Genomic DNA, 22,294 nt, shown 5'->3' with positions numbered 1-22,294 from the left:
ATGTCAAAGGGCAGAAGTGGGTGCAGTTGATTTAACTAAGAAGAAGATGCTTTGGAAGCTGAATGGTCTGAAGGTAAATAAGCCACTTGCACCATATGGATTACACCCCAGAGTTCTGAAAGAGTTAGCTGAAGAGATTGTGGAGGCATTAGTAATGATAGTTCAAGAATCAATAGATTCTGGGATATTTCTGGAGGACTGAAAAATAGCAAATGTCACTCCACTCTTCAAGAAGCGAAGGAAGCAAAGAACTTATAGGCCAGTTAGCCTGCTGTCAGTGGTTGGGAAGATCTTGGAGTCAATTGTTAAAGATGAGGTATCAGGATACTTGGAGGCACATGATAAAATAGGCTGATGTCAGCATGGTTTCCTTAAGGGAAAATCTTACCAGAAAAATTTGTTGGAACTATTTGAGGAAATAACAAGTAGGATAGACAAAGGAGAATCGATGGATGTTATGTACTTGGACTTCAGAAGGCCTTTGACAAGGTGCCACATATGAGGCTGCTTAGCAAGATAAGAACCTATGGTATTACAGGAAAGATAATAAAATGGATAGAGCATTGGCTGATTGTCAGAAGGCAAATAGTAGGAATAAAGTGAGCCTGTTCTGAATGGCTGCCGGTGACTAGTGGTGTTCCACAGGGGTTGATGTTGGGACTGCTTCTTTTTTCGTTATATGTCAATGACATAGGTCAACATGTCAATGTCAATATGGATGATGGAATTGTTGGCTTTGTGGCCAAGTTTGTGGGTGATACAAAGATTGGTTGAGAAGCAGGTAGTGTTGAGGAAGCAGAGAGTCTACAGAAGGACTTAGACTGATTAGGAGAATGGGCAAAGAAGTGACAGATGGAATACAGTGTCAGGAAGTGTATGATCATGCACTTTGGTAGAAGAAATAAAAGTGTAGACTATATTCAAAATGGGGAGAAAAGTCAAAAGGCAAGGAAATTTGAAGAGATTTGAAAAAAAAAGGATAGGAATTTGAAGAACAAGCTCTTTATTTTACCAGTTCAAGAAGCAAAGAGCCTGCCCTGATTTGTGAATTCTATGGGTAACACATGGGCAGATGAGGCCTTCATTGATAGATGAACTGAGGCTCTTGCAGATGTGACGAGAATACACATAAAATTAAGATGTTTGCTGGCCTGGGTTAGCATCAGTGACATCAGCAAGTGGTCTGCCACCTGTCCCCAGGGGAAGGAGAGATAAGGAACAATGGAGCAGCGTCTGGAGATGTGTAATGAAGGGACGGGGGAGAGAGAGCTGTCTGGAGCGGCTCCCCCCTTTGAACCTTGAACTGTTTGAAGTGATGGACAGGCGATACCCCAGCAGGGGGATAAAAAGGGACTGGTTTGCTAAGGCAGGACACACGCCACCCGAGGTAACGAGACTCTGGAAGCGGTGCGCCTCTCACGAGTCGGTGGGAAGTACCAGACAACGGCCAGGATGGAAAGGTACGATCAGCGGGAACCCGGTGTGTGTCCGCCCTTGCCTGGGTGCCGGGTTCACTGCAGAGGATCAACCGCATCTGGAGGAGGGGTCACAGTCGGTGACCTCAGATGACATCACCAAGGACCTGCCCAAAAGCTGCTTGTGAGCCATATCGCCGGTCTGTGAGTGAAGCCGTGTCTGAATGATCAGTTGTTCCTGTTCTCTCTCTCTCCCCCCCCACGTTGTCCATCGCCATGGCAACGATTACTGCGAACTGAACTACTAAACTGGACTGAACTTTGAATCACTTTGAAATTTGATCATTTACCCCGAGACAACGATAGAGCTTGATTGATGCTGTTATCTTAATTCTGTGCACATGTGTGTTTATCATCGCTGAACTGTTGCATTTATTATCCTTTTGATTACTGTGTTGCTTGTTTCTTTAATAAAACTTTCTTAGTTCTAGTACTCCAGACTCCAACTGAGTGATCCATTTCTGCTGGTTTGGCAACCCAGTTACGGGGTACGTAACACAGAGTTGGGTGATTTTATGCCGATAGTCAACTTACAGAGCATGAAGCTGTAGTTGGGATTCAGTGTGACACCAGGCTTAAAAATAATCTGGCTCAATTTAGAGACCAATGCCAGTGAGAGTTAATGCCTCGGTGGTTAGGGCACAGTAATAATGACAGCGTCCCATTTTCTTCACATTTAGCTGGGAAAAATTTACACTCGACCAGAATTGGAGATGAGAAAAATGGCATGCCAAATTAAATTTGGAACAGAAGGAGAAAGAAAAAGACTTTGGGGAAAAAAACACAGATACCCATTGAACAGAAAGTATGCAACAGAGAAAACTATTGAACAGGAAAGAAGGAAGGAGTGAGGAGAAAATGTATGTAGAGTATTTACAATAAACTGAGGTCACAAAATTAAAATAGAATAATCCTTCCTAATAGAATAAAATCATTACATCTTCAGGAGGAAAGCCAGAAAACTAATCACATTTTGACGTTTTATCTATAGATAAATTGTAATGTTTAATGTTATGGATATTAACTTGGGAATTCGAGTCCCAATCAAATGGATTATCCTCAAGTCAGCATTCCATGGAATCACCTTAATATAACATAAGACCATGAGACCATAAGACATGGGAGCAGAATTTGGCCCATCGAGTCTGCTCTGCCATTTCATCATGGCTGATCCAATTTTTCCCTCAGCCCCAGACTCCTGCCTTCCCCCCTATCCCCGTGTCCCTTCGTGGCCTGAACAATCAAGAATTTATCGACCTCTATCTTAAATATACATAAAGACTTGGCATCTACAGCTGCCTGTGGCAAAGAATTCCACAGATTCACCACCCCTGGCTAAAACAATTCCACCTCATCTCTGTTCTAAAAAGACGCCACTCTATTCTGAGGCTGTGTCCTCTAGTCTTAAACTCTCCTACCATAGGAAACATCTTCTCTACATCCACTCTACCAAGGCCTTTTACCATTCAATATTTTCAATGAGGTCACCTTTCATTGTTTTGAATTCCAGCGAATACAGGCCCAGAGCAGTCAAACGCTTCTCATATGACAAGCTGTTTAATCCTAGAATTTATTTTGTGAACCTCCTTTGAACTCTCTCCAGTTTCAGCACATCCTAACTAAGATAAGGGGCCTAAGAATGCTTACAATACTCCAAGTGAGGCCTCACCAGTGCTTTATAAAGTCTGAACATTACATCCTTGCTTTTATATTCTAGTCCTCTTGAAATGATTGCTAACATTGCAGTTGCTTTCCTCACCACAGACTCAACCTGCTGATCAACCATGAGGGAACCCTGCACAAGGATTCCCAAGAACTTTTGTACCTCAGGTTTTTGTATTTTCGCTCCATTTTGAAAATAGTCAACCCTTTCATTTCTTCTCACAAAGTGCATGACCATACACTGCCCAACATTGTATTTCATCTGCCATTTCTTAGCCCATTCCCCTAATTTGTCTAAGTCCTTCTGTAGCCTCTCTACTTCCTCAAAGCTACCTGCCCTCCACCTACCTTCATATCATCTACAAACTTTGCAACAAAGCTATCAATTCCATCATCCAACTCATTGACAAATAACGTAAGAATAATTGGTCCCAACACAGGCCCCTGTGGAACACCACTGTCACCTGCAGCCAGCCAGAAAAGGCTCCCTTCATTCCCACTCTTTGCCTCCTGCCAATCGGCCACTGCTTTGTCCATGCTAGAATCGTCCCTGTAATATCATTGGGTTGTAGATTGTTAAGCAGCCTCATGTACGGCACCTTGTCAAAGGCCTTCTGAAAATCTAAGCCTGCATTGTCTATCCTGTTTGTTATTTCTTCAAAGAATTCCAACAGATTTATTAGGCAAGATTTTCCCATGAGGACTATGACATATTTTATCATGTGCCCTCAAGTACACTGAGACCTCATCCTTAATAATCTGCTCCAACATCTTCCCAACCACTGAGGTCAGACTAAGTAGCCTATAATTTCCTTTCTTCTATCTCTCTCCCTACTTGAAGAGTTGAATAACATTTGCAATTTTCCATACTCCCGGGAACATTCAAGAATATAGTGATTCTTGAAAAATGATTACCCCATGATCTCTTCAGTCACCTCTTTCAGAATAGAACTCTGTGGTGTTCACCATCTGGTCCAGGTGACTAATCTGTCTTCTGACCTTTTGGATTTGCAAGAACCTTCTCTCTAGTTATGGTAACTTCACACACTTCATGACCCCTGACACCTGGAATTTCTACCATACTGCTAGTGTCTTCCACCATGAAGACTGATGCAAAATACTTATTCAGTTCATCGGCCATTTTGTTGTTCCCCCATAACTACCTCTCCAGCATCGTTTTCTAGTGGTCCAATATACACTCTTGTCTCTCTTTTACACTTTACATATTTGAAGAAACTCTTGGTATCCCCTTTAATATTATTTGTATTCTATCTTTACCTTCTTACTGACTTTTTTAGTTGCCTTCAGTTGTTTTTAAAAGCTTCCCAATCTTCTAACTTCCCTCTAATTTTTGCTGTATTATATACCTCTCTTTGGCTTTTATGTTGACGTTGACTTCTCTTGTTAGCCATGGTTGTGTCAGCTTTCCTTTAGAATACCTCTTCCTCATTGGGATGTATATATCCTGTGCCTTTCGAATTACTTACAGAAATTCCAGCCATTGCCACTCTGCTGTCTTCCCTGCCAATGTTTTTTTTTCCAGTCAATTCTGGCCAACTCCTCTCTCATGCCTCTGTAACTTCCTTTACTCTACCTTCATAATGATACATCTGACTTCAGCTTCTTCTCAAATTTCAGGGTGAATTAGATTAGATTAGATTATGAGGACACTCAGTCCTCGTTTATTGTCATTCAGAAATGCATGCATTAAGAAATGATACAATGTTCCTCCAGTATGATATCACAGAAACACAGGACAGACCCAGACTAAAACTGACTAAAACCACATAAATATAACATATAGTTACAACAGTGCAAAGCAATACCATAATTTGATAAAGAGCAGACCATAGGCACGGTAAAAAAAAAGTCTCAAAGTCCTGATAGCCCCATCATCTCACACAGACAGTAGAAGGGAGAAACTCTCCCTGCCATGAACCTTCAGCACCGCAAACTTGCCTATGTAGCACCTTGGAAGCACCCAACCACAGCCCACTCTGAGTCCAACCGAAAACTTCAAGTCTCCGACCAGCCCTCCGACACCGAGCACCGATCATCATCTCTGCCGAACGCTTCGACCCCACCCCGGCCTCCGAGCTACAAGCAAAGCCAAGAACTTGGGGCCTTCCCCTCCTGAGATTCAGGATCACACAGTAGCTGCGGCAGCGAAACAGGCATTTCAGAAGTTTCACCAGATGTTCCTCCGTGCTCTCACGTCTGTCTCCCTCAAATCAGGATTGTGCATGGCACCCTACTTGACGGATAACAGATATTCATCACCGGAGTGGCCGCTGCGCATTGCATCGTATCGCCATCTTCTCCTCCTATGAATATGATAAGTGATCATATTAAGATCACTTTCCCCTGGGGTTCTTTTACCTTAAGCTCCCTAATCAATTCTGGTTCATTGCACAACACCCAATCCAGAATAGCTCAACCACAAGTTGCTCTAAAAAGCCATCTCGTAGAGACTCTAGAAATTCCCCCTCCTGTAATTCAGCACCAACCTGATTTTCCCAATCTAGCATATTGAAGTCCCCCATGACTATGGTAACATTGCCCTTTAGGCATGCATTTTCTATTTCCCGTTGTAATTTATAGACTACATCATTACTACTGTTTGAGGGTCTGTATACAACTCCCATCAGGGTCTTTTTGCCCTTGCAGTTCCTTAGCTCTATCCACAATGATTCAATATCTTTCGACCCTATGTCATCTCTTTCTAGTGATTTTATTTCATTTTTACCAACACAGCCATGCTGTCCCCTCTGCCTTCCTGCCTGTCCTTTCGATACAATGTGTATCCTCGGACATTAAGCTCCCAGCTATAATCTTCTTTCACCATGATTCAGTGACGCCTATAACATCATACCTACCGATCTGCAACTGTGCTACGGGTTCTTCTACCTTATTCCGTACACTGTGCACATTCAAATACAACACCTTCACTCCTGTATTCGCCCTTTTCAATTTTGTCCACCTTTTATGTTGCGACTCGTCCTGCTGGCTGCAATTTTGCCCTATCATCAGCCTCTCTTCACTACACATTGCCTCTGTTTCCAGAATCGTAAAATACCGTCACCTTTAACTGCAAAAGATTGAGAGAACGGTGGTCACAGAGTCACACAGAACAGGCCCTTCTACCCACTGAGGCTGCACTCAGTGTCCATCTACACTAGTCCCACTTAATTCTACCATGTTTCCATCCACTTCCGCTTCCCCAGATTTCAACTCTCACCTACACACATGAGGCAGTTTACAGTGAGCGAGTAACCTAGCAACCTGTGCCATCTTAGGGTGTGAGAGGTCACTGGACAGCCCAGGGGATGCCATATAGACATGGAGAGATCTACAAACTCCACACAGTCAGCACCAGACGTCTCTGAGAGCCCGAGTTTCTGATTCTGTGAGGAACTGGCTCTTGCCCTGCCTGTCATTGAATTAAACTGGTGAAGGAAAAGTTTCAATGATCTTCATCTCTGGAGAAGCCACCCAGATTGTGAGCAATTGCCTTCTCAATGTGGCGCATGCTATCTTATGGTAAAAGGCAAAGGCAACGTTAGTTAGAAGTTGGGTATAGTTGACTTTTCGGGCTGAGAACCTTCATCAGCACTGGAGAAAAAATGGTGAGGAGTCAGAGTTCGAAGGTGGGGGAGGAGAGAGTGAAACCAGGAAGGGGAAGAGGTGAAGTAAAGACCTGGGAAGTTGATTGGTGAAAGAGATACAGGGCTGGAGAAGGGGGAGTCTGATATGAGAGGACAGGAGCTCTCAGAGAAATGGGGGAGGAGCACCAGAGGGAGGTATTGGGCAGGTAAGGAGATAAAATGTAAGAGGGAAATAGGAATGGGGAATGGTGGAGGGTAGGGCTCCTCCCCCTTTTCTTTCTTCCATGACTTTCTGTCCTCTCCTATCAGATTTCCCCTTCTCCTGCTCTGTATCTCTTTCACCAATCAATTTCCCAGCTCTTCATCCATCCACCAACCCCATCTCACCCCCCTCACCTCCCCCACCCCCCACGTCCCGTTTTCACCCTCCTCCCAACTTCGAACACTGACTCCTCATCTTTTTTCCTTCAGTTCTGATGAAGGGTCTCGGCCCGAAATGTCAACTGTACTCTTCTCCATAGATGCTGCCTGGCCTGCTGAGTTCCTGCGGCATTTTGGGTGTGTTGCTTGGATTTCCAGCATCTGCAGATTGTCTCTTGTTTGTGAAGTTTGTCCAATTAATGGCAAGTTTCAATAAAAGACAGCCTTCTGAAATGGTAGTTTAACCATTCCCCTACCTACTTCCACATCTTTCGGTATTTCTATTTGTATATTTTACTAGTAATTCAACCAGAATTATAGTTTAAACCAGCACACTTCCCACTCCCGACATTTAGTTGTCAAACTTTGACTGACATTCCAGTGAAATACTCTAGCAGTCCTACACTGCTGGGAAGTACTAAATTTTAAACCAAGACCTTATCTACCCTCTCAAGAACATAGAACACAGAACACTACAGCACAGTAAAGGCCCTTCAGCCCACAATGGTGTGCCAAACTTTTAACCTATGCTAACATCAATCTAACCATTCCCTCCAACATTGCCCTCCATTTTCCTATCCTCCATGTGCCCAGCTAAGAGTTTCTCAAATGTCCCTAATGTATCACCACCCCTGCCCAGAGCATTCAATGCACTCACTACCCTCTGCGTACCCGACCTCTGACGTCCTCCCTATACTTTCCTCCAATCACCTTAAAATTATGCCCTCCTGTATGAGCCATTTCTGACCTGGGAAAAACCACTTGGATATCCACTCTATCTATGCTTCTTATTCTCTTGTACGTACACCTCTATCAAGTCACCTCTCATCCTCCTTCACCCCAAAGAGAAAAACCCCATCTCACCCAAACTATCCTCATTAAACGAGCTCTCTAATCCAGACAGCATTCTGGTAAAAGAGAGATGTAAAAGGTTCCACTGCAGCAGACTAGTAATTGCGATCAATAATTATCTCTCAACAAACATCACTAATACAGATTAACTGTTCATTAGCATGTGAAAGACTTCAGTGTGCATGTGTTTGACTTCTATCCTTCTTAAATTACAAAATGACAAAGTGTCAGAGAAGAGATTCATCGGCAAAAAAAGATCTGGTTGAAATCGTGGGGATGTAGAAGATGTTGTGTAGTTTGTGATCTTTCTTGTAAATTACCTTGGGCAGCAGTTTTCAGCTCCATACAGCAAATATAGTAGAATGGCCATGTTCTCTTGATTGAGGTGATGTGAGAAAGTGGTGGCACTCCGTACTATATTTCAGTGTTTGGTGCTTGACCTGGTTTAGTCCAGCCCAAAGTGTAAATGTACTAAGGAGATTGGTTACCATATCAAATTATTTTTGTGTATTTTCTGACTTATGGACTCAGGTATAGCAATGAAGCCTATCAATCTTGCAGTGGGATCTGGGCCAACTGAAAAATGGTAGATGGAATTTAATTCGGACAAGTATGAGATGTTAACTTTGGGAGGACAAGCCAGGGTAGGACTTTCACAGTGAGCAGGTACGGCACTGTGGAGTACAATAGAACAGATGGATCTGGTAATGCAGATCCATAATTCTTTGAATGTGGTGTCACAAGTAGATCAAAGCACTGAGTACAGGACTTGGGAATAACACACACCAAATCCCTTTTTTTCTCCAGTCTCGATGAAGGGTCTTGGCCCGAAGTATCAACTATACTCCTTTCCATAGGTATTTCTTGACCTGCTGAGTTCCTCCAGCATTTTGCGTGTGTTGCTTCGATTACCAGCATCTACAGATTTTCTCTTGCTTGTGACAGGATTTGGGATGCTATATTGAAGCATTAGATGTTGGTGAAGCCTAATTTGGAGTACTATGTGCAGTTCTGGTCACCTACCTACAGGAAAGATATCAATAAGATTAAAAGATTGCAGAGAAAATTGAGAAGGATGTTGCCAGGACCTGAGGTTTTGAGTTATGGGGAAAGGTTGAATAGTTTCGGACTTTATTCCCTGGAGCGTAGGAGACTGAGGGGAGAGTTGACAGAGGTATACAAAATTATGATGGATATAGATGGGGTAATTACAAGCAAACCTTTTCCACTAAGGTTGGGTGAGACGAGAACTAGAGGTCATGGGTTAAGGCTGAAAGGTGTAATGTTTAAGGGGACCATGAGGAGGAATTTCTTCACTCAGAGGTGGTGAGAGTGTGGAACGAGCTGCCAGCGGAACTGGTGGATGCAGGTTCAATTTCAACAATTAAGAGAAATTTGGGTAGGTACCTGGGCGAGATAGTTATGGACGGCTGTGGTCTCGGTGCTGGTCAATGGACTTGGCATAGTAATAGTTTGGCTCAGACTAAATGGGCCAAAGGGCCTGCTTCTATGCTGTTGTGTTATAGAGTCATAGTCATAGAAAAGTACAGCATGGAAACAGGCCATTCAGCCCATCTAGTCTGTGATGAAGCATTTATCCTGTCGAGTCCTGTCGATCTGCACCTGGACCATAGCCCTCCATGCTCCGCCGTTCCATGTACCTATCCAAACTTCTCTTAAATGTTGAAATCAAAATCACATCCACTATCTGTGCCGGCAGCTTGTTCCACGCTCTGACTCTGTGAACAACCAACCGATGTACATCTGTAAAAATGGATCCCTCTGGTTCACCAGGGATGGCCTGTATTAACAGCCTGTACCTGTGGATGGGGGTGTAGGGTAAGGACAGAATTGTTGCAGCTTATCATTTGCTATGAAAGGTGTTTGACTCTGCTGGTCACCTTCCCGGGCACACTTTGTAAAACAGTCCAAAGTCGCAAGGTGCCATGAGTAATGTACTGGGAGGACCTCGCTGTCTCAACACAATAAATCTCACACTTAATATTGCTGCTTATTTGAAGTGATGTGACGCCGTTCGCTGTAAACAGATCAACAAGGAGAGAAAACAATTACAGTCAGCAGGAAAAGAGGCTTGCCACAGTTGTGAGGTTTAATCTACACTTCGTTTGCAGAGTTATGCTCATGAAATTAAATAGCAATGTAGCAAGTATTGCTGTGTTATCCCAAGGCTCATCTCCATGGAGACAGTATATATTGAAGGATTAATTAGAACACAAATAATGAATGGAGCATAGTACACAGCAAGTAGCTGGTGACATGGTTCCAGATAATAGCTTATCCGTTCCAGTGTCGCCCCCGACGTTGAGCATTCTGAAGACAATTGGGAAGGTGCTTTCGATCTCAAACCTCATTGACCCCTCCTCTGAGTACAGCTGCTGTAGCAGGGGTACTGAGTCCAGGTTTACCGATGCTTCCCTTTTTGAAGGTACGTGAAAGACTGAGCAACCTGAGATGTGTGGGTTCCCTCTGCTGACTGAGTTGGCTCTACTTGTTGAGGTGGAGATGGAGAGTGGGGGAAGGCAAAAAAAAAACAGTACACCAGCCACCTGTGGAAGAATACAATTTCTCTGTCAGCAACACAGTACGTCCTGAAGACAAATGAGCAGAAGTAGACTATTTGACCTCTCAAATCTGCTTCGTCATTTCATCATGGCTGATTTATCTCTCTCAACACCATTCTCCTGCCTTCTCCCCGGAGGCTTTGATGCCCTGACTCATCAAAAACCTGTCAGCCTCTGCGTTAAATATGCCCAATGACTCGGCCTCCATAGCTGTCTTTGGCAATAAATTCCACAGATTCACCACTCTCTGTCTAAAAAAAAAATCGTCGTCTCTGTTCTCAAGGAATGTCCTTCTATTCTGAGGCTGTGCCCTCTGGTCCTAGACTCCCCACTCTACATCCACCTCTACGCAGGCCACATTCAATAGGTTTCAACGATGCCTGCCCTCATTCTTCTAAACTCCAGTGAGTGCAGGCCCAGAGACTTCAAACGCCCTGGCAGAATTATGGAGAGAAATGGACCATCAACATCTGAGGTCAAGACCCTTCATCTGCACCATTTCCCTCCACAGATTCTGCCGGACTAACTGAGCTCTTCCAACACTTTGCTTCTTGCTCCAGATTTTAGCATCTGCAATCTCCCGTATATCTACAATGTGCTCCTGATTGTAAATGCCATCAGTTCTAGTCTATATTCAAACCAATATCCCATCTCAGAATAATATCCTATGTTGCTCAACTATTTATTCCTTTCCATGACCTGCTGAGTTCCTCCAGCACTTTGCATGTGTAATGGGAGTAAAACAATCGCTCTGTTTGTCCTGCACTCATAGAATACACCAGATTTGCACTTTAACTCTTTCTTTGATTTTGAAACCTTTAATAAACATGCTTTGTAAATCAATCATGGAGTTGTACAGCACAGAACAGGCTCACAACTCCTATGCTGACCAGTCTGCACATCCACACTAATCCTGCTTTTGGGCTGTATCCTTGTCTGAATATTTCCAAAAAATATTACATCTGATTTCACCACATCCTCTAGCAGTGCATTCCAGATATCAACCATTCTCTGTGTGAAAAGCTTTATCTTCAAATCCCCTTTAAAACGTTCTTCTGACCTTAAACCTACAGTATGCTGCTTGCTTTTGCTACTCATGAAAAAAATAATTTGGACTATCCGCCAAGTCTAGGCCTCTGATAATTTTATATGCCATGGCCATGTCACACCTCAGTGTCCGTCACCCCAAGGAAAACAAATCCAGTCAACTTCAAGCAGCAGACAAGCTGAAAGAATTCACTGTATCCAGCGGGGTGTCTGGATGGAAAGGAAAGGACATCATTTTGGTTCATAGCTCTAATCAGGACTAAGTCCTTTTCCTCTCTACAGGCTGATCAACTAGTTGAGTTGCTCCAACAGATTCTTTGTTGCTCCAGATTCCAGCATCAGCACATTCCAGCCTTTCCAATCTCTCCTTATAACTAAAGATCTCTGATCCTGGCCAGCCCTAATGAATGCTATTAATTTCAGTTTTGAACCATCCAATTGAACCTCTCCCCTCTCATTCGCAGATTGCAGCCCCCACAGCTGACCTCAGCTTCAAATTGGAAACAGCCCACCCAGGGGTATTATCAAGAGGCATTCTTCCAAGATATGGCAGTGGATTTCTGGAACCTTCTCCCCCACAGTAGCATAAAGGGCAGCACAGAAGCATAGTGGTTAGTGTAACATTATAACACTAGCAGCTGTAAGATCACAGTCCGATTCCTGGCACTGTCCTTAAAGAATTTACTGTATATGTTCCTGAGACTGCATGGGTTTCCTCCAGGTGCTCTGGTTACTTCCCACATTCCAAAGATGCAGTTAGGCTTGGTGTTAGTGAGTTATGGGCCTGCTATATTGGCACCGTAAGTGTGGCAACACCAACACAACTCTCGCTGATCTGATTTGACACAAGTGATGCATTTCACTGCTTCTCTCAGTGTACGTATGACAGGTAAAGCTAGTCTTTCATTTTCATCAAAGATTTCAGACTTCCAAAATTCTTAGTGTGAAGAAATGCTTGGGACATTTCCATGAAAGGCACAGGTCTAACAAGATTCATTTGTACAATTATGTTCTCAGCCCCACCCCCCCATCAGATCAAGAGGCAATGTTGGTCATTAAACTTGGCTCAGTAGTGCCTGCTGTTTTGTTCATCATTTCCAATAGGGCTTTGGAAATACACCTGCGCCTTTATGATAGTGTGTAATAATGTCTGGGCTGACAGTGTGTTATAGTGTCTGGGCTTCCAGAGGTGAGCTGACAGTGGCTAAGAGTGCCTGAGCTGACAGTATGTAATAGTGTCTGAGATGACAGTGTGTAATAATATCTGGGCTGACAGCATGTAATAGTGTCTGAGATGACAGTGTGTATTAGTGTCTGAGCTGACAGTGTGTATTAGTGTCTGAGCTGACTATGTGTATTAGTGTCTGAGATGACAGTGTGTATTAGTGTCTGAGCTGACAGTGTGTAATAGTGTCCGAGCTGACAGTGTGTAATAGTGTCCGAGCTAACAGTGTGCATTAGTGTCCGAGCTGACAGTGTGTAATAGTGTCCGAGTTGACAGTGTGTATTAGTGTCCGAGCTGACAGTGTGTAATAGTGTCCGAGCTAACAGTGTGCATTAGTGTCCGAGCTGACAGTGTGTAATAGTGTCCGAGCTGACAGTGTGTAATAGTGTCCGAGCTAACAGTGTGCATTAGTGTCCGAGCTGACAGTGTGTAATAGTGTCCGAGCTGACAGTGTGTAATAGTGTCCGAGCTAACAGTGTGCATTAGTGTCCGAGCTGACAGTGTGTAATAGTGTCCGAGCTGACAGTGTGTATTAGTGTCCGAGCTGACAGTGTGTAATAGTGTCTGAGCTGACAGTGTGTAATGGTGTCTGAGCTGACAGTGTGTAATGGTGTCTGAGCTGACAGTGTGTAATGGTGTCTGAGCTGACAATGTGTAATGGTGTCTGAGCTGACAGTGTGTAATGGTGTCTGAGCTGACTGTGTGTAATGGTGTCTGAGCTGACAGTGTGTAATAGTGTCTGAGCTGACAGTGTGTATTGGTGTCTGAGCTAACAGTGTGTAATGGTGTCTGAGCTGACAGTGTGTAATGGTGTCTGAGCTGACAGTGTGTAATAGTGTCTGAGCTGACAGTGTGTAATGGTGTCTGAGCTGACTGTGTGTAATGGTGTCTGAGCTAACAGTGTGTAATAGTGTCTGAGCTGACAGTGTGTAATGGTGTCTGAGCTGACTGTGTGTAATGGTGTCTGAGTTGACAGTGTGTAATAGTGTCTGAGCTGACAGTGTGTATTGGTGTCTGAGCTGACAGTGTGTAATGGTGTCTGAGCTGACTGTGTGTATTAGTGTCTGAGCTGACAGTGTGTAATAATGTCTGAGCTGACAATGTGTATTGGTGTCTGAGCTAACAGTGTGTAATGGTGTCTGAGCTGACAGTGTGTAATGGTGTCTGAGCTGACTGTGTGTAATGGTGTCTGAGCTAACAGTGTGTAATAGTGTCTGAGCTGACAGTGTGTAATGGTGTCTGAGCTGACGGTGTGTAATGGTGTCTGAGCTGACTGTGTGTAATGGTGTCTGAGCTGACTGTGTGTAATGGTGTCTGAGCTGACAGTGTGTAATGGTGTCTGAGCTGACTGTGTGTAATGGTGTCTGAGCTGACAGTGTGTAATAGTGTCTGAGCTAACAGTGTGTAATAGTGTCTGAGCTGACAGTGTGTAATGGTGTCTGAGCTGACTGTGTGTAATGGTGTCTGAGTTGACAGTGTGTAATAGTGTCTGAGCTGACAGTGTGTATTGGTGTCTGAGCTGACAGTGTGTAATGGTGTCTGAGCTGACTGTGTGTATTAGTGTCTGAGCTGACAGTGTGTAATAATGTCTGAGCTGACAATGTGTATTGGTGTCTGAGCTAACAGTGTGTAATGGTGTCTGAGCTGACAGTGTGTAATGGTGTCTGAGCTGACTGTGTGTAATGGTGTCTGAGCTAACAGTGTGTAATAGTGTCTGAGCTGACAGTGTGTAATGGTGTCTGAGCTGACGGTGTGTAATGGTGTCTGAGCTGACTGTGTGTAATGGTGTCTGAGCTGACAGTGTGTAATGGTGTCTGAGCTGACAGTGTGTAATAGTGTCTGAGCTGACAGTGTGTATTGGTGTCTGAGCTGACAGTGTGTAATGGTGTCTGAGCTGACAGTGTGTATTAGTGTCTGAGCTGACAGTGTGTAATAATGTCTGAGCTGACAATGTGTAATGGTGTCTGAGCTGACAGTGTGTATTGGTGTCTGAGCTAACAGTGTGTAATGGTGTCTGAGCTGTAAGTGTGTAATGGTGTCTGAGCTGACTGTATGTATTAGTGTCTGAGCTGACAGTGTGTAATAATGTCTGAGCTGACAATGTGTAATGGTGTCTGAGCTGACTGTGTATTAGTGTCTGAGCTAACAGTGTGTAATGGTGTCTGAGCTGACAGTGTGTAATGGTGTCTGAGCTGACTGTGTGTAATGGTGTCTGAGCTGACAGTGTGTAATGGTGTCTGAGCTGACAATGTGTAATGGTGTCTGAGCTGACAGTGTGTAATAGCGTCTGGGCTTCCAGAGGTGAGCTGACAGTGTGTAATAATGTCTGAGCTGACAGAGATGAAGTGCATGAAGTTACTGGTTTTGTATCTGATCGGAAGTTAACATTCTAGCCAATCTTGCACACCCTTCAATAGCAGGAAGAAGCCTCATCAGCATTCCTTTACTTCCAAATATTTGCAACTTAGATACTGACTGAAGAGTGAGGAAGGTTATCAAATGATATAGCACAATAAAGATCAGTGATTGGGAGTTTATCCAGACAAATTTGAGGTGCTGAAACTAAAGAGGTCAGATGTGAGATGAAAATATGCAAAATGCAAGATCCTCAGAGCATCAGTGTCAAATTCAAAGATGAAGTTGAAATTATTGTCATAGGCACAAGTGCCTGTGTGTACAGGTACAATGAGAAATTTATTTGCAGTAGTATCATGGGCATCATAAAGCAGCATATACAAGAAAAACACAACATAAACATAAGTTATATGTACAACTTTTACATAAAGGATCACAATTAGAACAATATAAGATGTCCATTTTAGTGCAAAATGGTCTTAGTGTTGCTAAGGTATAGGGTATTGCTGGTTGGTACATGAAGCAAATGGTTGAAGGGAAGTAGCTGTTCTTGAACATGGTGATGTGGGACTTCAGGCTTCTGTCCCCCCTGGTTGATGGTAGCTATATAAAAATGGCATGGCTTGGATGATGAGGATTGATGGTGAAAGGTACCTAGCGATGTGCCCATGATGTATTGGGCAGACTCTGTTCAGTGTCTTGCATTTAAATTTCTGTGCATTTGAATTGTCATACCAGAGCAAGATACAGCCAGTCAGGATATTTCCAGCAGTATGTTGTTTGCATTAACAATCAACACACTCCAGGGGGTGCTGGGGGCAGTTTGTAAATGTCACCACACATACCGATGCCAACGGAGCAGCTCCACAATGTTTGGCAGAACAACACAGAACACAACAGTAGAAATCTGTTTGATAAAACCTGAACCCTGGACCATACCTAGTGAATTTATATATCCTTTTTTAGCACAACTGCATGACTGTTCGTAATTTTACTTGTAAGATAATTTGTATTTTGACCACTAACTAACCAAGATTCAAGAGTCACAAATCAAACTTATTTGCCATGTATACACTTAAGTCTACAGCGAAATGCATTGTTTGCACTAACAACCAGCACATCATAGTCCAGTGTTTGCTTCATCAGCTTCCTGTGCTACTGAATTACTCCCTTGTCGCTTCTGGGTATCATACAATTCAAAGTACATTTAATATCAAAGAATGGATAAATTATACAACGTTGAGATTTGTTTGTTCACAGGTAGCCATGAAGCAAGAATCCCAAAAGAACCCGATTAAAAAAAAGACTAACACCTGATGCGCAAGAGAAAGAAAAATAGTACAAATCCTGCAAACAATTGAAGCGAATGATGACATTCCAAACTAAACTGGGTCCTCAGGTCCGAACCCCAGAGCAGCTTGAAGTAGGCCCGAGGCGTCACATATCAGTTTATCATATTAGCGGGCACGGCGCACAGTAGCCAGGGCAGTCTTCATAGCCTCAGAGCCACGGATAGGGGAGTCACCGTCACAGAGAACAAACAAAATTGGCTCACACTTTGGAGCCCGGCATCTTGTCTACTCAGTCTATCTGGGCCGGTGTTTAAATTGACCAAACAACAGAACAGCGAAAGGCTCCGGTGCCCTGGACAAAGGAGTGAACATTGCGAAGAGCGAGTGAAATCAGCTCTCGCCTCTGATCTAGCTGGAGTTTAAATTGTCTAAACAGCGGATCATACCTCACACTAGGGCCCGGCTACTGCTAATCACTCGGGGTGCAGACCACACCGCCCAGCTACTCACTCCTCCGATTTCACCACCCTGCCCAAAGCCACTCTCAAGCTCTTCAAATCAGCTTGGCACCCAGAGCGTTCCAACCTCACTGGAGGGCCAGCTGTACGGGCATCAAACCTCCTCTGCCTGGGCTCTGAATACTCCTTTCGGTGCCCAGAGTGATCCAGCCTTGCTCCTGAGCCAGCTATACGGGCATCAGAACTCCATCCGCAATGATTCTGCCCACCACCATCTCGGCTCATCCCCCAACTTGCCTCGCCATCACTCACCACTTCACTGTTTGTGGTGATAATTTAACACAATTTACTTCAGAAAAAATTTACTGGTATTTTTAGTCAGATTTCTTAACTTCTTAACTACTAGTGAGCTGTGGAACATGTTCAGTAGCAGCATCTAATCCAGAAGTATATAAATTGCCCTGATTACCCTGCCTTGAGGCAAACTAGGGTTGATAAATCCCCAGGGCCTGACAATAAGATCCCTCAGACCCTGTGGGAAGCTGGTGCAGAAGCTGCAAGGGTTCTAGCGGAGATATTTAAATCATCCTATGTGACAGGAGAGGATTGGAGGAGAGCTAATGTTGTTCTGCTGTTGAAGAAAGGCTCTAGAAATAAACCAGGCCAGAAAGCCTGACATCAGTGTTGGGAATGTTATTAGAAGGTATTCTAAGGGACTGGATATATGAGTATTTGTATAGACATGGACTGATTAGAGATAGTCAGCATGGCTTTGTGTGTGGTAGGCCATGTCTAACCAATCATAGAGAGCTTTTTGAGGAAGTTACCAGGAAAATTTACGAAGGCAAGGCGGTGGATGTCGTCTACATGGACGTTAGCAAAGGCCTTTGACACGGTCTTACAAGGGAGGTTGGTCAAGAAGGTTCAGTTGCTGGGCATTCAAGATGAGATAAATTGGATTAGACATTAGCTTTGTGGGAGAAGCCAGAGAGTGGTAGTAGATGATTGCCTCTCTGACTGGAGGTCTGCAACAAGTGTAGAGCTGCAGGGATCGGTGCTGGGTCCGCTGTTGTTTGTCACCAAGATTGGGGGGTGGAGTGAAGTATTTGGAGTATTGTGTGGAGTATTTGGTCACCTACCTACAGGGAAGGTGTACAATAAATAAGGTTGAAAGAGTCAAGAGAAAATTTACAAGGATGGTGCCGGAACTGGAGTACCTGAATTATAAGGAAAGAATTATTAGGACTTCTATACAAAATTATGAGGGGTATGATGGGGTAAATCCAAGCAGGCTTTTTCTACTTAGGTAGAGTGGGACTACAACAAGAGGTAATGTGTTGAGAGTGAAAGGTGAAAAGTTTAAGGGGAACATGAGGGGAAACTTTTTCACTCAGAGAACAGTGGTGCATATGAGCTCAAATTCAACATTTAAAAGAAGCTTAGATAGGTACCTGGAGGGCTATGGTCCTGGTGCAGGTCGATGGGAGTAGGCAGTTTAAATGGCTTGGCATGGACTAGATGGGCCAAAGGGCCTGTTTCTGAGCTGTACTTTTCTATGACTCTGTGACTCTTTATCAGCTGCTAACTTATGTTTATGACCCAAGATTTCGGCCGCCTTCAGATGGAAACTCTTTCTCTTCATGTATCATAGAAACAACATCGCAGAACAGGCCCTTCAGCCCCTCTAGTCCATGCTAAACTATTCTGCCTCATTTCATTGACCTGCACTTGGATCATAGTCCTCCTTCCCATCCATGTACTAGTCCAAATTTCTCTTACATGCTGAAATTGAACTCGTACCCACCACTTCCACCAACAGCTTTTTCCACCCTCATGTTCCCGTAAACCGTTACACTTTTCACGCAATCTATGACCTCACCCAACCTCAGTGGAAAAAGCCTGCTCGCATCTACCCTACCTATTGTAAATTTTCAGTGTACAAAATGGTCCTGATTGTTTCTGATGATATATTGACAAGCTTTTCAAAATATTCAGCTTTCTTGTCAGCAACAATCACCTTCGTTTAACTGCAAAGGAATAAACAGGGTTGCTTGTGATTTACTTGTCACTTTTTAAAATAAATATACATGTCTCAAGCCCTGTCCAATAAACATAACCTGTCCAACATCATATAAACACTGACAGATTCATCCAGGCAATATCCAATTTTATTCAGATTGTGATTTTTTTAAAGTCCGATTTAAATTTCTTTAAAGAATTTAACCTTACTGTAATTTTCATTTGTTTATAAGGTCCAGTTTATCTTCATGCTCTTTGCAAAAGAGCTGGAAGGTCAAATCATATCAGTCAGAATCTCAATTGTGGCAAATAGTATTATTCAAATAAAAGGCAAAAAAATTACCATAGCTGTTTATATACACTTCAGTTTATTTAATAATACACCTTATGAAGTTATATTAAGGAAAGATGATGCGCAGGAGAGAAATGTTATTTGGTTTTCAATTCTGTTCTCTGTCACTGATGAACTCCAGTATATGTTTAAACCTCAGGCTAATATGAATTTTGGAAGATGTTCATAGAAGATGCATTTCGCATTATCCACGTTCAGATTATTCGGCATTTTTTGCTATTATGAATTCAGAAGTTCCAATAACCAGCCAGACAACGCATTCTGAATCAGTACTGGTAGAACTCTGACTCCATTAAATATGACCCTCTACTTATTTCCCTTGTGGCTAGAGATATTGGAAAGGCAATTATAACATGTAATGTGGATATAACTGACATTTTGAAGCCATGTGGCATTTTCTAATTTGTCAATGAATGATATGAATCAGAAACCCATGCATCGAATCAAGACGGGAGGAATGGAAGGAAGCTCAGATTTTGTGAGGTCGCTATGACTATGATAGTCTTGAATAGGATGCAGGCTTTTTCCATTGAGGTTGGGTGAGATTTGAACTGGAAGTCATAGATTACAAGGAATATGAAGGGGAAGTTCTTCGCTCTGGGGCTGGTAAGAATGTGGAGCATGTTGCCAGTGGAAGTGATGGATGAGGGTTCATTTTCAGCACTTAAGGGAAATTTGGACAAGTACGTGGATGAGAGGGAAATTCCAGTTGCTAGTCGATAGGATTAGGCAGAACAATAGCTCGTTAGGACTAGATGGGCCGAATGGCCTGTTTCTGTGCTGTAGTGTTCTACAAATCTATGACTCAATGATAAATGTAGAGAAGATATTTCCATCTGAAGAAGACCAAAATCTATGTCCTTAAAGAAAAGATATCAGCCGATATGATATCAAGGCAATTTATAATACCAAGAAGAGACAAAGAAGCAGGGAAAAGACGGTGCCAGCGAAGAACATGACAAAGGGTGACGACCTCAAAGGTTACAAAACTACTCTTCCACTTGTTTTACATTTTTTTTCCTTTCAAAAATGGTTCCGCTACTGTTGGAGCCTGTGATCACACTTTGGTGGTGTGTTTTTGGGCTGATTGACCGATCTGACGTTTTTCTGTTTCCAAAGGTGACGTGCAGCCTCGACGCCAAGAAGCCTGGAGATGGGGTCTGAGCCCACGACTGACTCAATCTCTTGCCGATATCCTGATACATTAATGAAGACTTAAATCGTCAAGGCGAGAGTGAAATACCAGCAGTGTTCAGCGGCACCTACCACCGGAGGAAGGTGTCTGCATGTGACGGTCTCTTTCCCTCCCTCTCAGTCACTGCTCCCGGAGGACAGTCTCCGCGTTTGAATGATCTCTCTCTCCCTCACGTGACACAGTGCTAGATTGAACTGTAAATGAGCTGAAACTGAATATGCCTGGACTTTTTTGACGACTTTTGTGGGTTGGTGTTTTATATCTTGTATTATTCACTCATTTTTTTTGCCATTGGTGCAATTTTTTTTTTTTTTTGCACACATCTGATGTTATCCTTTGAGCAGGTTCCATGGTTTCTCTTTGTTCCATGGCTGTCTGTGGGAAGACAAACGTATACTGCACACATACTTTAATGTCAAATGTACTTTGAACTTTGAAGAAGAGTAATTCAATTCCACGGAAAGCTGGTGAGGGCAAACATGAAAATATTTCAAAAGGAATTAGATAAATATATTAGATAAATTAGTCCTGACGAAGGGTCTCGGCCTGTAACGTCGACTGCGCCTCTTCCTATAGATGCTGCTTGGCCTGCTGCATTCACCAGCAACTTTGATGTATGTTGCTTAGATAAATATATAGAGTCTTTTGGAATAGAAGGATAGGTGGATGAGGTTACATGAAAAGGACAGGGAGGAAACTTACACAGATTATAAACATTGACCCAGGCTAGATGGCCTGAATGGCCTGCTTGAGAGGAATACATTCTCTGACATCAGGTGGAAGAATTATTTGAACCATAATTTATAGATCTGAATGAGAGTCAGTTGTTTATAAGTGTGAGGAAGAACAAGTGACCTATAGAACTGTGATGTCCAATGTAAAATGGGCAGATATTTGTCAAAGTTTTGTTGCAAATCTTTAGGGCAGCACACAGTACGCAGGACAGTTCAAGCCCATCTGCTCTGCAATTGTATTCCCACAAAGCCACCAGGAGCCTGAAAATTTTTTCCTGTTGCTGTTTACAGGGGCAAACAGTAGAGATCTCCTATAGTACAGCCCTTCCTGAAGGCTGGTAGTTCCCAAACATTGGAAGAGTTGTGGTTCACCACTATATCAAACAACATGCCTTAGGAAACACCACATAAACCATCAGGAATGTGTGAGCATAAATTTAAAGCATGTGTTAAAAACTGACAGAAATGCTGTTATTTACAAATATAAACCAATGAGCACCATCTTTTGAAGGCTGTCAATTCTCAACTAATGGAGTGTGTAGTATAACAATACTTTATACTTTATTGTTGCCAAATAATTGGTACTAGAATGTAAATCATCACAGCGATATTTGATTCTGCGCTTCCCACTCCCTGGATTACAAATATTAAATACTTAAAATATTAAAAATAGTAAAAATTAGTAAATATTAAAAATTTAAATTATAAATCATAAATAGAAAATAGTAAAATGGGAAGTAAGGTAGTGCAAAAAAACCCAGAGTCAGGTCCGGATATTTGGAGGATACGGCCCAGATCCAGGTTAGGATCCGTTCAGCAGTCTTATCACAGTTGGAAAGAAGCTGTTCCCAAATCTGGCCATACGAGTCTTCAAGCTCCTGAGCCTTCTCCCGGAGGGAAGAGGGACGAAAAGTCTGTTGGCTGGGTGGGTTGTGTCCTTGATTATCCTGGCAGCACTGCTCCGACAGCGTGCGGTGTAAAGTGAGTCCACGGACGGAAGATTGGTTTGTGTGATGTGCTG

The sequence above is a fragment of the Mobula hypostoma genome, chromosome 15, assembly GCF_963921235.1.
Source record: "Mobula hypostoma chromosome 15, sMobHyp1.1, whole genome shotgun sequence".
NCBI lineage: Eukaryota > Metazoa > Chordata > Chondrichthyes > Myliobatiformes > Myliobatidae > Mobula > Mobula hypostoma.
This window is presented reverse-complemented; position numbering follows the sequence as displayed.